Below are 20,902 nucleotides of genomic sequence, written 5' to 3' on the forward strand. Positions count from 1 at the left end.
GTTAAATGTTTGCCCAACCTGCTGGGTAGTTTTATTTAACTCAACTATTGTTTAAAAATTACTGTATTGCTTAATTAAAATTAACCCAAATATGTTGGAAATTAAAAATCAGACACATAATTATTACATGTTCTAATGAATAATGCTGGGTTAAACAATGGACAACATTTATCAGGGATTGGGTTTTTAATACCCAGCCATTTTTTTCAACCAATTTTGGACTTATTTTTTTAGACCCAACATTTTTTGTAAATAACCCTAGTGACCCAATATGTGTAACCCAACGGTTGGGTTAATAACAATAACCCAACGTTTTTTTACTGTGCAGCAATATAGTAATATACTGTAGTAAAAGGCATGTTTTTGCTCACTCCCAAATAGGGGGAAATTTGTGGGGTATTTTAAGCTGAAACTTGACCAGACCAGAGACTTATATTACATCTTGTGAAAGATTGGGCATAATAGGTGCCCTTTAACCCAACCGCTTGGTTAAAACAACCCAATCGCTGGGTTTGTCCATATTTCAACCCAACTTGGGTTGTTTTTAACCCAGCATTTTTTAGAGTGTAATTACTAGAGGAAACAATAATAATCAAAAGGTAAATATTTATTAATTGAGCAATTTAATAAATGTTTATTGTTTAATTATTATTAATTAAATAATAATTAAATTAATAAATGTTAATTTCCACCATATTTTGGGTTCATTTTAAGAAAGCAATACAGTCATTTTTAAACAATAGTTGAGCATGCTGGGCAAACATTTAACCCAACCACTGGTTTTGTCCATTTTCAACCCAACTTGGGACTGTTTTTAACCCAGCATTTTTTTTTTGTGTGTGTGTAATATTTTCAACATATTTGTAATGTTCATATTTTTTACAGTATAAATACATTTTTATGCATGAAAATAAATAGTCGCCTTTATATTTTAGGAAGAAGGCTCCTTATATACACCAAAAGATTGTCACATTTGAAAACTCCTGCCATAGACTACCGTTTTCATAAAAACACATTTTTAATATTACTAACTCCAATAAACAAACAAATAAACTGAATGAGTAGCACTGTTAAATATAGAAAACCCCAGGGTTTTCCCACCTGAACCAGACAAATGAATTGCTCAGTTTCATTAGAGAGTGAGAGATGATCCAGAACTTCCTTTCTGACATGAAGACCCCATAAATGCTGTGTGCACAAAGCAGAAAAGCCCTTGCTGCTGTCCAGGATTACCTCTCCCCGATTTAAACTGAATGGAGTGCCACTGCCATTTTAATTAGCGTTATATTCTCTGTTTAATATTAGTGTCTATGAGAGAAGGCTCTGAGCTTGCATTTACAGGGACAAAGTACAGAGAAATCACAGCGTCTGTCAGTGAGAGAAAGAGAGAGTGTGAGAGAAAGACAAGGCCAGATGAACATGGCTGTAATTACAGGCAACAATAGCAGTCAAGCACGTCTATAGATTCATTACCTTTAACAACCCTTCCTTCTCTTTCCTGCCTCTGTTCATCACGTTTCTCTACACATCCACATACAGACCTGCCGCAAACTCTTCTTCAAGACGGCTGGCAGATGGTGTAAAAAAGTTACAATTTAATCTAGTTGTAGCACAAACGCCCAATATGTTACAACTTACACACTAAAACGCACACCAACTCAAACAACATGAGGGTGAGTAAATAATGACCAATTTTATTTTGGGTATTCATTTGATTAAAATGAGCTAATTCTGTCAAACCTATCAATTCTGTAAAATCTACGTTTTACGTTATATAATGTTGATCTATAATGTTATGGCTGATCTTGAATCTTTTAATCATGTCATTTCTCCAAATAAAATGTGTCATTATGTTAACTATTTGTGCATGCCAAGTTAAGGTAAATCTTATATGAATATTCATATTTAAAAGTGAAGGAAATGTGGAACAATGTTCCGTGCTCACCAGACATGAAAAAATATGTTCTAAAAACGTTCTGCTAACGTTACCATTACGTTATGAAAATGTTATTCTGAATGTTCTCTGACTGTTCAAAACATTCTGTTTTTTAAAAAATGTTTTTTTGATAACAACTTTATTTTGATGGTCCCCTTTGGACATTTTGTTGACTATAAGTAACGTTGCACCTACATGTCAACCAACTCTCAGTTAGTATTAGTATTAGTAGACTGCTTAATATCTGTTAACACTTTATTTTGGTGCTCCTCAACAGACATTCTGACTATAAAGCCCCTATGTTGGTCCCAGAAAATTGCCATAAAATTGCCAGAGTGCCTTCTGTGTGAACGCAAACATATCCCGGGATTGATTCCGGGATGGGGACCTATAGTAACATTGCTGGGATCAGTCCCGGAATGCGACCTGTGTGAACAAAAGCCGTAATCAATGCCATAAGGGGTGCGTCCAACCCGATCCCATGGCAATTCATGCGTATTTTATGAGGTGGCTAATTAGCACAAATTCGTATGACCTCACTCATACAAATTAGTATGTTTTTTTGCTAAATTGTACGTATTTTACGAGTTGCCAAATTCGAATGAATTCATACAATGACCTAACCCTGCCCCTAACTCTACCCGTCTCTGAGGTTTAGACAAATCATATGAATTCGCATGAATTAGCCACCTCATAAAATACGTACAGATTGGTCATGAGATAGCATTGGTGTGTTGTAGTGATGACGCTGAAGCTGAGATCGTTCACCAGCTTATGCATCGGTACGTGATGCTCTAGTTTATGATCGAATCAGAAGAAAAAGTGCACAAGCTGTTACGGTTGGTGTTGTAAGGATGAAGCATTCACGGACTTCCACAGAAACCGTAACAGAAGAACAGACCAAAACCGTTGGACTTCCACACTTAAAAGATGGGGATCTTTCTGCAAGCGGTGGCTCCCGCTTCTCCAGTGCCTCTCTACACAATGTCCGCGGCGGAACGACTCATCGGGCTCCTTCAGTATGGGCGTTCGCTGGAGAGGTATGTGGAGGAGTTTGTAGAGCTTGCTTTTCTGACTAACTGGTCAGATGCACGTTTGAACGCCCTGTTTCTGGATGGACTGGATGATGACACTATCCGTTTTGATGAACCTGAAGATTCTTTTTCCTTGAGCGAAACCATTAATCTAATTTTGTATTTAAACGGATCTAATTTCTTTGTTGATGAGGTTCAGGATACGTGTCTATCTTGTCCAGTCCCTCCAGAAACAGAGGTGGCCAGGCCAGTTAGTCAGGCTCCTTCTTCCTCCGCGTACCCCTCCAGTGAATGTTCTCCCTGTATTACACTGGACCCTCACTCCTCCGCTGGGTCCAGAAAGCGGAAGAGGAGGAAGAAAGCCGCTCCAGCCCTATCCGAGCCTGCCGCTCCAGCCATCTCCGGGCCTGCCGCTCCCGTTCCAGTCGGGATTTTAATCACCTATGAGGGGATGGACTGGACACCTCTCCCAGCAGCATCAGCTCCAGCCGCCGCCGCCGAGCCTGCCGCTCCAGTCTCCGCCGCTGAGCCTGCGTCTCCAGTCTCCGCCGCCAAGCCTGCATCTCCATGCTCCGCCGCCCAAAAGCCCACTCCTGCCCACAAAAACACTCCAGGGCGCCCACCCTCGTCACGCCTACCGGGAGGGGAAGGTACTGTCACAGATCCCTTGTCTCCAGAACTCCAATTCCCATGATCCTCCTGTTCTCCACACCTGCACTCACTTCCCTCGTCTTCTCCCCATCATCACTCATCATCATCACCTGGACTTCCTCGTTTGCACTCCCTATATACATGGACTCACTCCCTTCACTCCTTGTCTGTTCTTATATGTTATTCAATGTGTTGATGTTGTGTCTCTTCGTTGTATCATTAAATACTCATTTGCTGTGGAAGTCCGTGAATGCTTCATCCTTACAACACCAACCGTAACACAAGCATGGTTTCTCGAGATAATAATCACAGATCATATGCAAACAAGATGCTGTGGAGACACGTCACACAGATGTCACATGTCTTCACAGGATCTTTACGGGATGTGTGTGAACGCATGCACAGATTCCAGAAAATCACTGCCAGTGTGAATTAACCAAAATCAAATGATCCCGGGACAAATTTCGGGGGAATTTTCCTGGAATCTCTGAAAGGGGCTTATGTAACTTTGCAAGTACATGTCAACTTATTCTACTAACCTACCAGTCTAATACACTAATGAGAGTTAGTTGACATGTAGGTGAATAGCTACTTATAGTCTAAATGTCCAAAGGGGACCATCAAAATAAAGTGTAACACGTTTTTTTCTTGGTTATTCGAACGTTAAGGGAACATTCTATTTTATATATTTTGCAAACATTATGGGGAAAAGTACTTTTGAATGTTTCAAACGCAACCTGATCTCATGGAAAAACGTTTTTGAAAAACAGAAATGAACATTAGAGGCAGTAAAACAGCAAGCACTTTTAATCATTTTCATGCACAGTAATGATTACAGGGTTAGATTATGGATAAATAAAGACTTGTTTTCACGTCTCCTTGCACAATATTATGTTATGATCTCAAAACACTTTTTACCAAAGTGCACGATTTGTAAACAAATACATTTTAGACTTTGCTACTACATTTAACCAGCTCCATGTTTTTCACTTTTCTGACATAACAAGCTTGCTCGGTATAGCTCAGCTGGTACTTAGGATGCGAACCGTGAAACATGACTCACGATAAAAGAGCTCAAAGATGAGAGATCAAAAACAAGCTAAAACAGCATGCTTGTGTTATTAATGACATTTGCTTTTGTTAACACTTTTGGGTAGGTTTAGGTGTAGTGTTAGTAGTAGGCTATGTTGATTTAAAACGAACCTTGCCAAAATATCAGCGAAAACGTTCCTTGTTAGCTGGGAATACCGATAGCTGAGTGGATTACGAAGAAACTCGACTGATAGCACTACACAGACCACAACACCTGAATCAGTGGGAAGCATGTCAAAATTTTAGACTGAAGCAATTAAAGACATTAAAAATTAGAAGTACATTTGGAACTTAAACAGATGTTAATTCAAGCTATAAACAGGGCCTCTGTGTCACCTGTGTGGGAAGACTCAATTTCTTGTACATGACAAAGAGGATGTGGCTATTCTAAAGTGTACAGAAACGCTTTCAATCCCGGGCTTACGGGTACATTGCAAATAGTCACCTTGTGTCTCTAATGTAATGGTACAGATATTCATCAGCATTTTATGTGTGTGGATGAGGTCAGATGTGGTTTACTTCGTGTTTCCAGCCATCTCCATATGAAGCCACTCTATGTTAATGTATCGATCACCTCCCACTCCGGTCCTCTGTGGGTCTTTTACCGCAGCTCATCTGCACCAGCTCCAGGTCTGAGCTGACACTGCTCCCCCTCACTGGCCAGAGGCTTCCCGAGCCACGTTAGCTGTCATGACACTCTGTCTTGCTGTTAAATAAAGATTTATAGCTTTAAAGCATTTATAGCCTGCACTGAGATGCATGTGCATGTATGCTGGAGCATAAAAGCAAGCATACACAAATCTGCCCTCAGGCCTAATGTGATTTACCGAAGTAAGACACGTTCCTGGATCATCATGCTTGTTGGTTCTGGAAAAAGCATCTCTATTAGCCAGTCAGATTTTAAGGCTTCTTCAGACTTCTGCATACAGTCTGGTTCACTTTGCAGCTTAATTTGGTCAAGAAATTTCTAGGTGGGATATCATGGATAGTCCAAGAATGTGTTCAGTTTTAGGAATATTAGAAGTCAGCATTCATTACCCCAAGAAATAATTTCCACTTATCTTTCCTTTTCCAAACAATACACTCTAAAAATGCTGGATTAACAACAACCAAAGTTGGGTTGAAAATGGACAAACCTAAAGTGATTAGGTTGAATGTTTGCCCAACCTGCTGGGTAGTTTTATTTAACTTCACTATTGTTTAAAACTGACTGTATTGCTTGCTTAAAATGAACCCAAAATATGTTGGAAATTATCATTTATTAATAAGTTTAATAAATAAATATTTATTAATACATTTAATGGATAATAATTAAATAGTAAACATTTATTAAATTGCTTATTAATAAATGTTCACCTTTTGATTATTATTGTTTCCTTTAGTAATTATGTCTGGGTTCATTTTAAGCCAACCATATAGTCATTTTTAAAACCATAGTTGAGTTTAATAAAACTGCTCAGCACATTGGGCAAACATTTAACCCAACCACTGGGTTTGTCCATTTTCAACCCAACTTGGGTTGTTTTTAAACCAGCATTTTTTAGTGTAGAAGTGAATTGGGCCAATCCATAAATGCTACAATACTCAATAGTACAGTCAAAAGATGCAAACACTATGCATGTTAACATGATTTTAATTGGAAAAAAATAAATCACTGTCATTTTCTGGGTTAAGTTTTACAATTTGAATTGCCATTACAACAACCTAAAACAACATAAAAGTAATTAGAAACTTTTTCACAAACATTTTCGCAATTTAAGTGCATTTATAAAATTATTGGCTTCATATTTATGCTTTTAAATCCTTCAAAAATTGGCTCCATTCACTTCCACTAAACGTCATTTTTAGCTGTTGTAAGGAGAAGCAGGGATTGATTGATATGTGACCCTGGACCACAAAACCAGTCATAAGGGTCCATTTTTTTAAATTGAGATTTATATATCATCACATGAATAAATAAGCTTTCCATTGATGTATGGTTTGTTAGGACAATATTTGGCCAAGATACAACTATTTGAAAATCTGGAATCTGAGGGTGCAAAAAAAAATCAAAATATTGAGAAAATCGTCTTTAAAGTTGTCCAAATGAAGTCCTTAGCAATGCATATTCACTCACAAAAATACATTTTTGATATGTTTATTGTTGGAAATTTACAAAATATCTTCATGGAACATGATCTTTGTTTAATATCCTAATGATTTTTGGCATAAAAGAACAATTGATAATTTTGACCCATACAATGTATATATTTGAGTGAATTATGACTGGTCCAGAGTCACAAATGAACTTTTTTATAGTAATCAACATTATTCTTGAAATGCCATCAGTCGAACTTAACTTAAATCTAGAATATTCTTTTAATGTATTATACAAACATATATACATTTGTCACGTGAATCACAAACACACCTTTGAATCTATATTAGTGAGGACCTCTCAGACAGTTCTTCATACTAAGTTAATGGTGCTATAATACCCCTATTCCTAAACCTAACCCTCACACGTCCTGATTTTGCCGAGTTACACCCGTTTCCTGGGTCAACATATTTTGTTGATCCTGGAACAACATTCCTGTCTGAAAATTTAGTCCCAACCCTATCCCTACCCCTAAACCTAACCCTACCCAAAAATTGATCCCTAAAATCAGAGGGAAATGATGAATAACATGATGTAGAAGCACCTAATCATGATTGTAAGCCTAAACTGTAAACTTGTTCCTCAAATCTGATTGGTTGATTGGAATGTTGATCCAGGAACATGTCGCACTTGGTGAAATCAGGTTCAAAGAAATCTTACTAGGAATCATTAAAAGGTTTTAAGCACAACATTATATAATCACCGAAACAAAACTACTTCGATAAGCACAGTTTCATGGCTGATAAGAAATATTTATGGCGACCTTATGACCCTGCTACTGAACAAAAACTTCATTTTTGGACCCTGTGGGTTGGCATATACACTCAGCACACACACATTCTTCATCTATATCACACATATACACACTCGCACACGTTCTACCTCTCAGACTTGTCAGTCTTTCCTATGTCTTTATCTTCACACACACCTTTCGTTCCTCTTCCTCCACCCATCTTTCCATCTGTCAGTCTGTCACTCTCCGGGTTTTATATTATGTTCTTCCCACTCTGCAGCGCGAGGAGATCGCTGTTACTGTGATTGTTTCCAGTGTCATGTCACCTGACGCTCTGAGGTAATTTAGCCACATCTGGTGTGACACGCTCGGTATTCCACTGACGCGTTCTTATGCTACAGTACACATATAAACACATGGCACGACTACACACACAAACACACACTGACACCGCCTGCGTCAAATCTAGCTGTCAAATAGCTGTAATTTAGACACTATACCATGAAATAATTAATTACCCACACCAGGCTCATTTGAAAGCTCCAGAAACAGAGGTCATTCTGAGCACACAAGCATGAGGATGAGGATACACACAGCGGAGAAGGAGGTGGGAATATATGCCCATTGATTTTGTGTCACTGGTTGGCTCTTGCGTGCGTCTGTGTGGGAGTGCTATTGAAATGCATTACGTACGTAAAGTAATTGCATTAGACACCTCCTAACACGACGTTATACACATAATGAGCGTGTAATCAGCCTCCGTGGTAGAGGGGCCGAAGTGCTGAGTCATGATTATCGCTTATGATGTCATGTCTGGAGGAGGAATTGGACCACAGAGGCTTGTGAAAGGTGCTAACGCTAAATGGCACAGTATGTGCATGCAAAATGCTGAGGAGTTATAGTCACAACACGCTATATGCACATTCTGCTTAATGAATAAATGTTTAATAAAAAGAATGCAAATTGATATAGCGCTTCCTTTTAAGCTTCAACCATCATAGCTCTATATTTGTCTGTCTCATCATTCAGAATGACTCAAATAGGGTTATTTTAATACCTGAAGCATCACTGTTAAACATGACAAACACCTGAAACAAGCTGAATCTGATCTGAACTCACTGTATCTGAGCTGAAGCCACCGTCAGCTAAAGTTAAAGGGATAGTTCAGCCAATAAAATGAAAATTCTGCCATCATTTCCTCACCCTCATGTCATTCCAAACCTGTATGGTTTTCTATCTTTTGTGGAGCATAAAAGATATGTTGTCTCAGCGTAATACGGGTTTGTAACAACATGAGGGAGAGTAAATGATGACAGAATTTTTAAGGTAAAAACTAATTTAGGGGGCCTTTAGTCATAAATATATATATTGTTGTGAAATAAAAAAAATCAAGTTCTGAAATGCTGTTAGACTTTTTACTTGTAACTGTTATTTTATTGAGCTTGGATGACACACAAATTATGCCTATTGATTCGATATACGATCATGACTTGTCATAGTTTAACATTTTCAGTTAATCAAAAATGTATTTAATTTTAAGTTCTGTTAATGTAAAATACAATCTGATGACGTGTAAACGTGTTTCCTTGTTTTGAGTTGTATGAACACTTCTTTTAATTTAGACGAACTTAAGTTAAGTGAAACTGGGCTGGGATTTATATTTCCCATCATGCTTTGCCCATGGCACTTGAAAGGGAGGGTAAATGCTAAAATTAAGTGTTATATAATGTTTTTTGCACAAGATTAATGGTAAGAGAGATTTAGCAGTAATTAGTGTTTTGTTATGCTAATTTAGAAGAGTTAATGTGTTAATGTGGGTTTTGGAGATTTACCATCATGGTGACAAGCGGTGCTTGGTAAGTTCATGTTACTTAAAAATGCATTTTATTGTGTCCAAAAAGCATCTTCACCTTACTTAAAACATTATGTTGGATCAACTTAAATAGTTGCATTCATGTTGTCAATTATTAAGTTCATGTTACTTAGAAATGTGTTTTTATTGTGGCAAAAAAAAAAAACGTCTTCACCTTACTTAAAACATGTTGGATCAACTCAAAATATTGCTTTGAATTAATGAAATTCTCCCAAATGGCTTAAGTTAAAAATTCTAGTGGAAAACGTTAACATATTTTTTTTTGTTGAACCAATGTTTTCTTTTTTAGAGTGTACCCCTTTAACATGACATCAAAATTCACATGTTTTGTTTGTTTGTTTGTTTGTTTGTTTGTTTGTTTGTTTCATGTGCATGTTATTCTATTTTTTAAAAAATAATAATAATCTTGAATCAAAATTTAACAACTTGCTTTTTCTAAGAAACGACTTCTTTCGCTGTTGATGTCATAGTTGCCACACTGTAAAAAAATATTTTCATGACTTGGTATCACAACATTTTTTCTTTTGTCGAATCAACTTTGATAATTAATGTAGTTCAGATAACATAATATTTTGAGTTTCTGTTAATTAAACCAATTGCCTTCATTGTATTAACTTAAATTTTTAATTTCAATGAACTCAAAATTTTAAGGCAAACAGGTAACTTACTTTTTTAAGTTAAACCAGCAATTCTTTTTTTTTTTTTTATACAGTGTGGGATAATTTTAACCAATAACTAAAAAAAAAAAAAACTATGAATGATCCACATTCAAGTATGGTTTCATTCTGGTATATGAGACACTTTTCATGATCCAATAAATTCAAAAATCTGAAGAAAAAAAGAGAAATGGCAATTTGTCATTTAAAGAAAAACTTCAATATTAACCTTTTTTAAAAAGACTTACAGGACAAATAAAAAAACTAATAAATGTAGAAACAGAAAAAATGACATTTGATGTCATAATTTGATTATAACATTTGTGATAAGGTTAATGAATGTTAAATTATAGAACTGGTATCATGTCAATCATCTATATATATATATATATATATATATATATATATATATAAACTACCTGTCATATAATAACAATTAATAATGTCATAGCTGAGCAGAAGGGGAAATGACTTGAAGTGGTAATAGCCTCAAGTTTTTGTTTTCAAAAGCAATACTATTTTTATGATAAATCCCCCATTTAGATTTTACCCAATGTTCCATGGATATGAGAAAAAAAATATAAATTGTCATTTTGTTAGGTTTACTTGGCTTCAAATAGCTATGAGTCTCTTTAAAGTTACAAGTGATATAGTGAAGTGCTATGAAACTTTAACATGGTCAACAACAATCCTGGAAATACTTCAAAATCCAAAAGTATTCAAAAATGCCGATATTTCAGATGCAGTTATATGCATAGCTATGTTTCAAAATCTTGTCAAACACATTTTCCATGCCAAAATTCGCATAATTGTGAACAGGCCTTTAACCTTGTCTTTACATCACAGATCAGTTCATTCTATCTGCTCTTTGGTCTGTCTTTGTCTCAGGTTTGGGTCTGTGTCTAAAAGCCACAGGGAAGTGTGTGAGGCAAAGTGAAGGATGCCCTCATCGTCCTCTAAAGTAAATCAGTCAGCAAATCCTCCTGTTGAAACCTCAAGACTGAATAAAGTGTGCAAGTGTGTGTGTCTACAGGTGCAGTGGAGCTGAGCTGACCCACTCCCCTGGGCTGGACTGAGCTGATGGGGGTCTGAGCTGATGCCAGGTGTGATGGTACGGCCCCCTGCAGAGCGACAGGGGTCAGCGATCCGCAGTATGGGGCAAAAGCTCAGGAGCTGAAGCAGGGCACGAGATAGAGAGAGAAAAATGTGTGTGTGTGTTTGGTTGATGGCATGAATTATGTGCAACCAGAGTCAGTAGTGTGGGACATTAGAGGAGAGGTCAGGGCCAGTGAACCCTTAAACACGAGCCCTTAAATAAAGGCTTTCAACTTCCGCTTCACCAAACACAAACCCTGCATTCAGGGACCAGAGAAATGACGAGATATTGCAGCTGTTTTAATGTGAGCACTGTGGTAGCCAGCACCGAGAGGTCATATGCCTAAGACAGAAACAAACAAAGAAAAAGAATTAAAAAAGAAAGACTGAGTGAAAGCAAAGAACAAAAAGAAAGGCTCCTTTCATAAAATAGCTCAAGTGTGCACAGGATCGGTTGCACTGAAAGGCCTTTACCGAACTTAAATGTCTATGACACCATATCTCAAGCATCTTAAATCTATGAGTGATGACCAGGCCCACACTGAATCTGCTCAGATGTTCTCAGAAGTGAAACTCATGACATTCACAAAGTTCCACAAATCCCCCGTGTCTTGCATCTTCATTTACTAAATATTTTGGCTATACTTTGATCATGCGTTCAGCGAACATAAGTGTAACAGGGGATTGAGATGTAACACGGGGTGAGTTTAGACTTAGAAATCTTAGGGAAAAAAATTAAGGGAGAAAATTCAACACTTCAAATCAAAATCGATTCTATTTACTTAAGAAGCAGTTAAACTACCCACTTGTTCTTTTGGTTCTCCATCATCTTATGCATTTTTGAACCCTTTCCAGCAGTGACTGCATGATTTGAGATCCACTGAGGACAATTGAGGGACTCAAACACTGATGCTCAAGAAGACAACACAATATATTAAAGGGTTAGTTCACACAAAAATGAAAATTCTGTCATTAATTACTCACCCTCATGTCGTTACACACCCGTAAGACCTTCATTAATCTTCAGGAACACAAATAAAGATATTTTTGATAAAATCCGATGGCTTGTGAGGACTGCATTGGCAGCAAGATAATTAACACTTTAGATGCCCAGAAAGCTACTAAAAACATTTAAAACAGTTCATATGACTACAGTGGTTCAACCTTAATGTTATGAAGCGACGAGAATACTTTTTGTGCACAAAAAAACTAAATAACGACTTTATTTAACAATATCTATTGATGTGTGATTTCAAAACACTGCTTCATGAAGCTTCGAAGCTTTACGAATTTTTTGTTTCGAATCAGTGGTTTGGAGCTTGTGTCAAACTGACAAAGTCGTGGGATTTCAGTAAACGAGGCTTCATTACGCCATAAGTGTTTCGAAATTTCAATGGTTCACGTGACTTTGGTAGTTTGATTCATGCTCCAAACCACTGATTTGAAACAAAAGATTTGTAAAGATTCGAACAACATGAGGGTGAGTAATTAAAGGTGCTAAAGAGGTTCTTTTTGTCGACTGAGTTTTTGAAATGAGCTTCACAGATCATTTAGAGGGAACGCCTCCCAAAACTCGTGCACGAGTATCTGTACACGAGTGTTTACCACCGGCATTCACTGTGTTATTAAGCCGGGCACACATTTAACGATAGCTAAAACATTCTGACTATGCTCAACATACAGCGATTGTTTCCTGCTCCTGAAGCAGATTTATATACTTTCACATGGAATTTGAACACCGACTGTAATCGCAGACTGAACGCATGGCTCTGACTGGACGCGTTTGAACGCGATTAGTCATAAGTATCAATTTACATTCATAATCGGCCTTACAATCGTTAAGTGTGTGCGCGACCTAAAGCCGTGGATTCATTATGTCGGACTCACCGCAGGTAACTCATAATCTGCAGTTGTTACTCCTGTCTCCTGACAAAAACATTGCATGCGGCGCCTGTGGAGTGTGGAAAGTTACTGGAGCGCGCAGCCGCACTCGTCTCTCACAAGGAACATCATGGCAGTGATTGACAAGCCAGAGGGCCAATCGTTTACGTGATGATCGCGTAAACTATTGGCTGATGTTTTTAAGGCCCTACCTCGTGCACAGATGATGTATATTAATATTATTCCTTTCAGTGCACCTAATAAATAGTCTTTGATCAGTTAGTAAAGACAGTTTCAAGTAATATTGCAAAAATGTATAAAACAAAACATCCTCTTTAGCACCTTTAATGACAGAATTTTCATTTTTGGATGAACTAACCCTTTAAGAGCCAGGGGGGTGTAATCGGGGTAAATTGTACTTATTTTGTCTCCTGGGATTTTATGTAGCTTCTGAAGGGCATTAATAAATGGAAAAATATGATCTTTAAACAAAATAAGAAAAATCCACACATTATCACTGTGGTGGAAAAAAGAGCAAAGAGCGTTACAACTATCCCCTGTTCTCCCGTACTCTCCTCATCAAACAATTTTGCTTTTAAAAGACGTCTAGGGGTTGTTTACATGACATCATTTTCAACTAAAAACGGTAAACTTTTAATGCATTTTGGCCGTTCATTTACAAGACAACGGTGTTTTGGTGGCCTGAATACGCAAACTTTTGAAAACAGCTTTCAAAGTGCAAGTATTTGAAAACGATACCGTTGTCGTCTCCGTGTAAACTGCAAAAATACGAATCTGTGAAAACGGTGACATCATGCACATGTGTACACTGTCAGAAAAAAAGGTACGGTGCTTGTCACTGGGGCAGTACCCTAAGGTACAAAAGTGCAAAGGTACATCTTTGTACCTTACTTACCCATAAATGGTGCATATTAGTACCTTAAAAGTACATATAAGTACTTTTTTACCTTTGTATCTTAGGGTACTGCCCCAGTGACAAGCACCGTACCTTTTTTTCTGACACGTTGAAAAATAAGGTGGATAGACTAAACACATAATATATTATGTGTTTAGTCTATCCACCTTATTTTTCAACATGTTTTTTGAATGTGCAAGACTTCTGATTAATTAGCCGCTATAGGGAAATAATGAGATGAATATCAAAGTGCAATAAACTGTAAAAATAATGTGCATTTGACATGAGTGATCTGTAAAAGAATACGTATGTGCAGGTGCATAGTCTTTCTTTACAAAGTGACATCAACTACTTGTCTGGCATGCGTAATACAGTGTTTTTAGTCATTTTTGCGGATCTGTGTGAATGGGATAAGTTTTGATAATGTTGTCTGATAATGTTGTCATCTGTACACCGTTGTCTTGTAAACGTACCCTAACAGCCATCCAAACACAGCCCTGACATCTAGGCTAAAACAAGGCAAAATTTGAGCTGTCAGTGAAAATTTAATTGATGCCTAAAGGCGTGTGCACGCTGTGCAATTTTGGCCACGATTTCGTCATCTGAGACAAATTTTAAGAATCCTAAAAGATTCCTATAATCCGAGGCTAAAATCTGTAGTCTCTGATTGCTAGTTTGACATGTTCACTGACAGCCAATTAATGATCGTTGCAATCAAATTTTACCTCAGACGAAATTCTGGCAGTGTCAGAAGATTTGGTGCACGGTCCTGCAGTGTGACTTCTCGATGTTAAAAACGACATGTAACCAAATTCAAAGCTGTTTTAGCTAGAAATGGGTTACTCATAGCCAGACTATATTGGGTCTAAAGTTAACCAAGATGGTGACGGCTATTGCTTGCTGGCTCAAGCTCGGTTTAATACATTTTACCATGTTTAAATCCATTCCTCAGAATTGTGCCTCAAAAATCTGTGTGGAAAATAGGATGGGAGAAATTTGTAGTTTCCTTCTGCGCCACAATGGTGGCTACATTGACAGTGCTGTGAAATCATAGTTTGTGCATGTGACGTGTCACGAGGGTTTGAAATGTAGATCAAATGAGCTGTTTATTCTTTTTTATTAGATGTATTCAAAGACTGGATGACTGACAGTAGTTTCTGTACCAGAGAGAAGATTCGATTCTGCCGCGCTGGCCTCTGCCAGCATCCAGCTGTCACTGCTGGTGACACCATCACATCATGAAGAGCCACTGAGCGTTTGAATCATCCGCATCTACTCATTAATCACTGGCTCAGGTACAGAAGGAGAGAGAAAAGTGAGGAATAGAGGTGACTTCATCTCTGAAATATAAAGCTGCTCAAATATTGTGGCGACAGAGTACGGTGATCTGTAGACTCAACGTGCAATTGTGAGTTTTGCATTCCTTTGATAGTTGTCATGATTTGTCCTTTGGGCAATCATACACTCACACACACTCTTTCACACACTCACAGGGTGGAATTAATCAAAACCGCATCCTACCTGTTTGCCTTGATGAGAGATGACAACGTAAAGATTTGGCAGCTTTAATCAAGGTTGTAATAATGCACGCTCTCTGATTAAAAGGACAGTCTCCTCGCCTTTTAATCACAAAGACAAACAACCGTGTCTCTATCGCTCAGATCTAAATGCTGCTGGTGGGGGAAAAAAAGGAAATAATGCTTACAAAACTGGTTAGTGACAAATTTACTGTACACATTAGTAGATTACACAAGACCGCCATGGTGATCATAGAGGTCAGTTCACGAAGGCGGGAGGACAAATGAGATTCCTTTTTGTATTCCTCAGCTTTCTTTGCAACATTTATTATAATCAATAACACAAGTTTGATCCCATTTACATCTGGAACTAACATGCATTTCATATCCAGATAGTATCCTGGATATGAAACAGGATATTCTTAAGATAGATTTCATTTAGACTTTTTATTAGCAAATGCATCTCCGGTGTGATCAAGATCTAATCACACATGCACACATCATTTAGCAAATTTTAAATAATAATAATAATAATAAAAACATTGAGGGATAATTTAGAATGGTTTATGTCATTCTGCCTGTTAAAAACAAACAAAAAAAATCTCTTTTTTCAGAAACATTTTCTACAGTAAAGGACGCTAATGGGGATTTTATTTAAGTGAAGAAAATTATGGGGGATTATGAAATTTTAATGCAGATGTTAAAATGCTAAGAAAAAGTCAAGCGTTCACAATAATACCAAGCATTACAATATGATACCTAAAGATAAAAATAAAGCATGAAAGAAAATTAACAACCCATAAGTATTAGGATAATGAAAATGCATATATGGTCAATCCATGTCATCTCCAAATGGGGTTTCAGTGATCCAAGATGGATTTCGGTTACACCTAGTTTTTATCCAAATAGAAAAGTTCTGCTACTTGTTCTTAAACAGGTTTGGAACAAAGTGAGAGTGAGTAAATAATTCCTTCATTTATTTTATTATTTTATTGTATTTATTTTGTCCCCCTCCATCCCATTAGGCTGGTCCTAATGCTGCCTTCACGTGCTCTCGAAATAAGTTTCCTAGGTAAAAATTGCACATGAACGCCCTCCCATTTCGAAACTTGAATGCAATGAGCTCGTAATCACGACTTCAGAAGTGGGAATTATCACATTTCCAATAGCATGTGAAGGCAGCATTACACACGGGCAGATCAGGTCAGGTGTGCGATGGCAGCAGAGCAGCCGTCTGGGGGCCTGTCAATCAACATTAGGTTGGCAGAGAAGCAAACCTCACAACACGAAGACGTCTGAGCCCCATTATCCATCAACATATTCACATGGATTCATTTACAACAGAACAGATTCACTCTTCAAAACAGTCACACTGATTAGAGAAAAATGATTTTGTAGATAAAGGAGAAAGAGTATCTTTAGAAGTGCAATAAAATGTCTTTTTATGCTGCCTTTATGCAGAGAAAAAGTCAGAACAGTTGATACTAAAAGACTTTGCATGGTTCTTTTGGAACAGAACTGAATATTATGACTTCAGAAAGAAACCGCTCTCTTTGTGTTAAAGGAATAGTTACCTCAACATTTTAAATTGCCATGGTTTACTCACCCTCATGTCATTCCAAACCTGTATCACACTTTCTTATTCTGTGAAACACAAAAGATGAATTACCATATTTTGTGAGAGTAACTGACTAAAATTAAGGCTGTTATCCATTGAAAATCTTGACATTGGCCCTAGCTCTCCTTGGTACATTCTCAAGAGATCATAAGTGAAGAAGCGATGCCAGATCACTGATTAGAGATTTCTTTATGATTTGTTCATGAATTGTACTGATCCAGTTACTGAGTTCAATTGACGCAATGATACAGTTAAAGAGGCCTCATTTATTACGACATTCGTATGCACAGATTTGAACTTGGAGTGTGCAAACGCTAAAATGCATGCCAATGTTCAAATTTATAAAAACGGGTCTTTGACGTGGAAAAGTCAGGGTCTAAGCAGACATATGCTCTTTTCCTTGTGGCAGAAAGTCAGAGTACTGCAGGTATTTGGAAATCTAAGCAATTTTTCCCTTTCGCGATTCTCGAGTAAAGCATTTGGACATTGACTGGTGCGCTTTTATATGTTAATGACATTTATTAGAGGGTGTTTACGAGGCAGAGATCTGAAACCCTTCAGCTGCGCACAATTTCAAGATCATTTGTGATTTATAAATTATATATCTATATCTCTGAATCAAACATACGAAGATGAGAAATGGTCGTAAGTTCAAATGCAACATTTTATACATGAGGCCCACAGTATTTAATTAAAGAGGATGTTTATTAAAGGGTTAGTTCACCCAAACATGAAATTTCTGTCATTAAGCACTCACCTCATGTCGTTCCAAACCCGTAAGAACTTCATTTTCAGAGCACAAATTAAGATATTTTGATGAAATCCGAGAGCTGTCTCAATAGACAGAAATTTAAGAAATTTAACCACCACTTTCAAGGTCCAGAAAGGTAGTAAAGACATCATTAAAACAGTCCACGTGACTGCAGTGGTTCAACCTTAATTTTATGCGACAAGAATATTTTTTGTGTGCAAAAATGAAACAAAAATAACGACTTTATTCAACAATTTCTTGTCTTCCCTGTCATTCTCCCAGTGCAGAGCTGCTGTGTTCTACATCAGAACAGCAACTCATTATTGGCCGACGCTGTACACGTGATCAGCACGATGCATGCGTGTGATGCTGACACAGGAGCCGGCCAGAAATGAGACAGCGTTCTGACGTACAACCCGGAAGCATTTTGTTATTCGTGTCATTTGTAAAATGCACAAAAAAGAGAGTGAATCTGTTTTAGTGATTCATGAGAGAAAGAAACTGATAAGATATGGATTTTTTTTTTTTTTTTTTTTTTTTTTTTAAAGTGAAGTAATCCTTTAAGGCATCAATTTTGTGAGGATTCTGCTGAGAAATATTTCTCTTTGGCTTGGGCAGTCCTAGAGTTAAAGCGCTTCTCTCTCTCTCTCTCTCCGTTTCTCTCTGAACTGTCTCTCCTTGTTATGTATTCTCTTTGAGATGCAGTGGCTGACAGTAGGAAGGCTCCTGTTTGATATGTGGTGCACGCATTAATTTAGTCGTTGGGTTCCTGCAGATGTCAGCACAGTGGTTCATTAACAGTGTTTGTTTTATCAGAAAACTTCCACACACACAAACATACACACACACATGCAAACATGCATGCAAATAGAAAATATAGATGGAATTCAGCAGAGAATCAGTCAGCGCTGCCCAAGGGTGGAGAAAAATGACCACACGGACAAATGCTTTAAATAAGTGGTCCTGGTAAAAGGATGAAGGGGGATGAAGGGGGAGAGGTGCAGAAGCGGGACTGGAAAAAGAGGAGCAAGTGACTGTCATAAGAGGTGGCAGAACAAGTGAGAGATGGGAAAAAAATGACTGAGATTGCAGGACGAGCAACTGAGAGAGAGACCCGTGAGAGAAGGAGCTGAGAGAAAGAGAGAGGCAAAGGGAGCGGTTTCATTCCAGAAGATGTCATGCTGTCAGGCCAGCCCGAGTCTGCTGCTGGCACTGCCACCCCCTCTGTACCCTGTGTGCCATGTGTGCCAACCTCGTGCCAACAGCCAGGCCGGCCCTTTCCCTTTACCCAGCAGATGCCACTCAATCTAGTCTAACAGACAGCCGTCACCGTGCCAGCACACACCCGGCGTGTGAAGAAGGGGTAGCAGGGCCAGATACAAGGGGCAGAAGCACACACCGAGATGCCAAATATAGCGACAATTTTCACCAACCCTGTGTAACTTTACCCCCACCCCCAAGTCTCAGAGAAACAGACACACTTTCCTCTCCTGAGCTAACACCCCCGCAGGCTTCTGAAATATTCTAATTCTGCTTCCTGACTCCTATTATCCTGCGAGTGTGACATGCGAATTGTAATTAGTATCTGTGGGGTGAGCAAAGAGCAAGCCCTCAACACTCTGGGGTGCTAGATGCAAAATCCAAGAGGCTTGGGTCCGTCTCCAAATAAGCCGTGCGATTCGGCCGGCCCAACCCTGCGGTGCAGACCCTGTGTGGAAAACAGCCGTCCCCAACGGAACTCCTCCCTTTTGTTTCTCGGCTTGCTCAGGCCAAAACTGGGCCAGTCCAGAACTAGGCCAGATAGAGTGTGGGCACTCGCAACAAAAGGGTTAAGTCACAGCGAGCTGAGCGAGCAGCCTGTATCGATAACCCTGCAGTGAGGTATGCACGCTCTGTAGTGTGGGTTGGCAGGGCTAGACTTCAGGGATTGGGGATAATGGGATGGCGCTGGTACTTAAATCTCAGTGAACCACGACAGCACAAGTAATTAGCGCCGCAGATCCATACTGGAGGTGCTAATCAGAGCTAATGTAAGGGTGCTCGCAGCCACGGTCAACCCGTAGACCAGGGAATCCGTTAGCCATCCTTTCCTCGGCGTAGCTCGGGCAACGGTAAAGCTGCTAGGACACGCTCATCTCCCCACTGCCCTCCAGAAACAGCGAGAGAGGGAGGGAAGGAGGAAAGAAAGGAATTCTAATTTAGCAGTGGTGTCGAAGGACAAAGATGGGGCTGTGTCCTGTCATTGAAGGTTCATTAGAGGAACAATGGTGTCCTAGCGATTTCATTAGGAGAGGTTAATAAGCAGGAGCGGGGCAATTCATTACCCAGAATGCACTCTGTTGTGGGGAGAAAGGGCCAAGAGGTCTGAAGATCAGTTGCTCGTCATTTTACCTCCTGCTGCATGTACAATGGAAGAGATCAGAGGCAAATGTTAGGAGAAGGCTTGTGTTAGCAATGTTGCACATCCTGATTTTACCGAGTTAAGCCCTGGGTATACATTTTAGTGTACATGCACAGTCGAACGCACAGCCTTGGAAAGTATGCTTCATTCAACTCGTACGCATACACAGGCGTTCAATGCATGCACAGTTTTGAGCATTCAGAGTTACAACCCATATAAACATCTTTGTATTATTTTATGATAGAGTTGTACAAATGAGGGTACTTTCTAACCTTTGCACAATCTCTCATCTATGTAGGCCTCCACTGTCGCTGTAGCTTGCATGCGTTCCGGTCTGTTCTGTTTATGCAGTTTTTCTTTGACTGACTTGTGAATCGACGTCCCCAGGGCACGGTTGGCACCTTGTGAATAAACTAATTGCTGCAAAAAAAAATTAAATGCACATGTGCGTCCTGTAACGCGAGGTTACAAAAACTGTACGCTGACACTTACGTTTGGGCTTTAGATGCGTTCCTGGGTCAACATATTTTGTTGATCCTGGAACAACATTCTTGTCTGAAAATTTATTCCTAAGTATATCCCTACCCCTAAACCTAATACTATAAGTAAGT

The sequence above is a fragment of the Megalobrama amblycephala genome, linkage group LG8, assembly GCF_018812025.1.
Source record: "Megalobrama amblycephala isolate DHTTF-2021 linkage group LG8, ASM1881202v1, whole genome shotgun sequence".
Classification (NCBI taxonomy): domain Eukaryota; kingdom Metazoa; phylum Chordata; class Actinopteri; order Cypriniformes; family Xenocyprididae; genus Megalobrama; species Megalobrama amblycephala.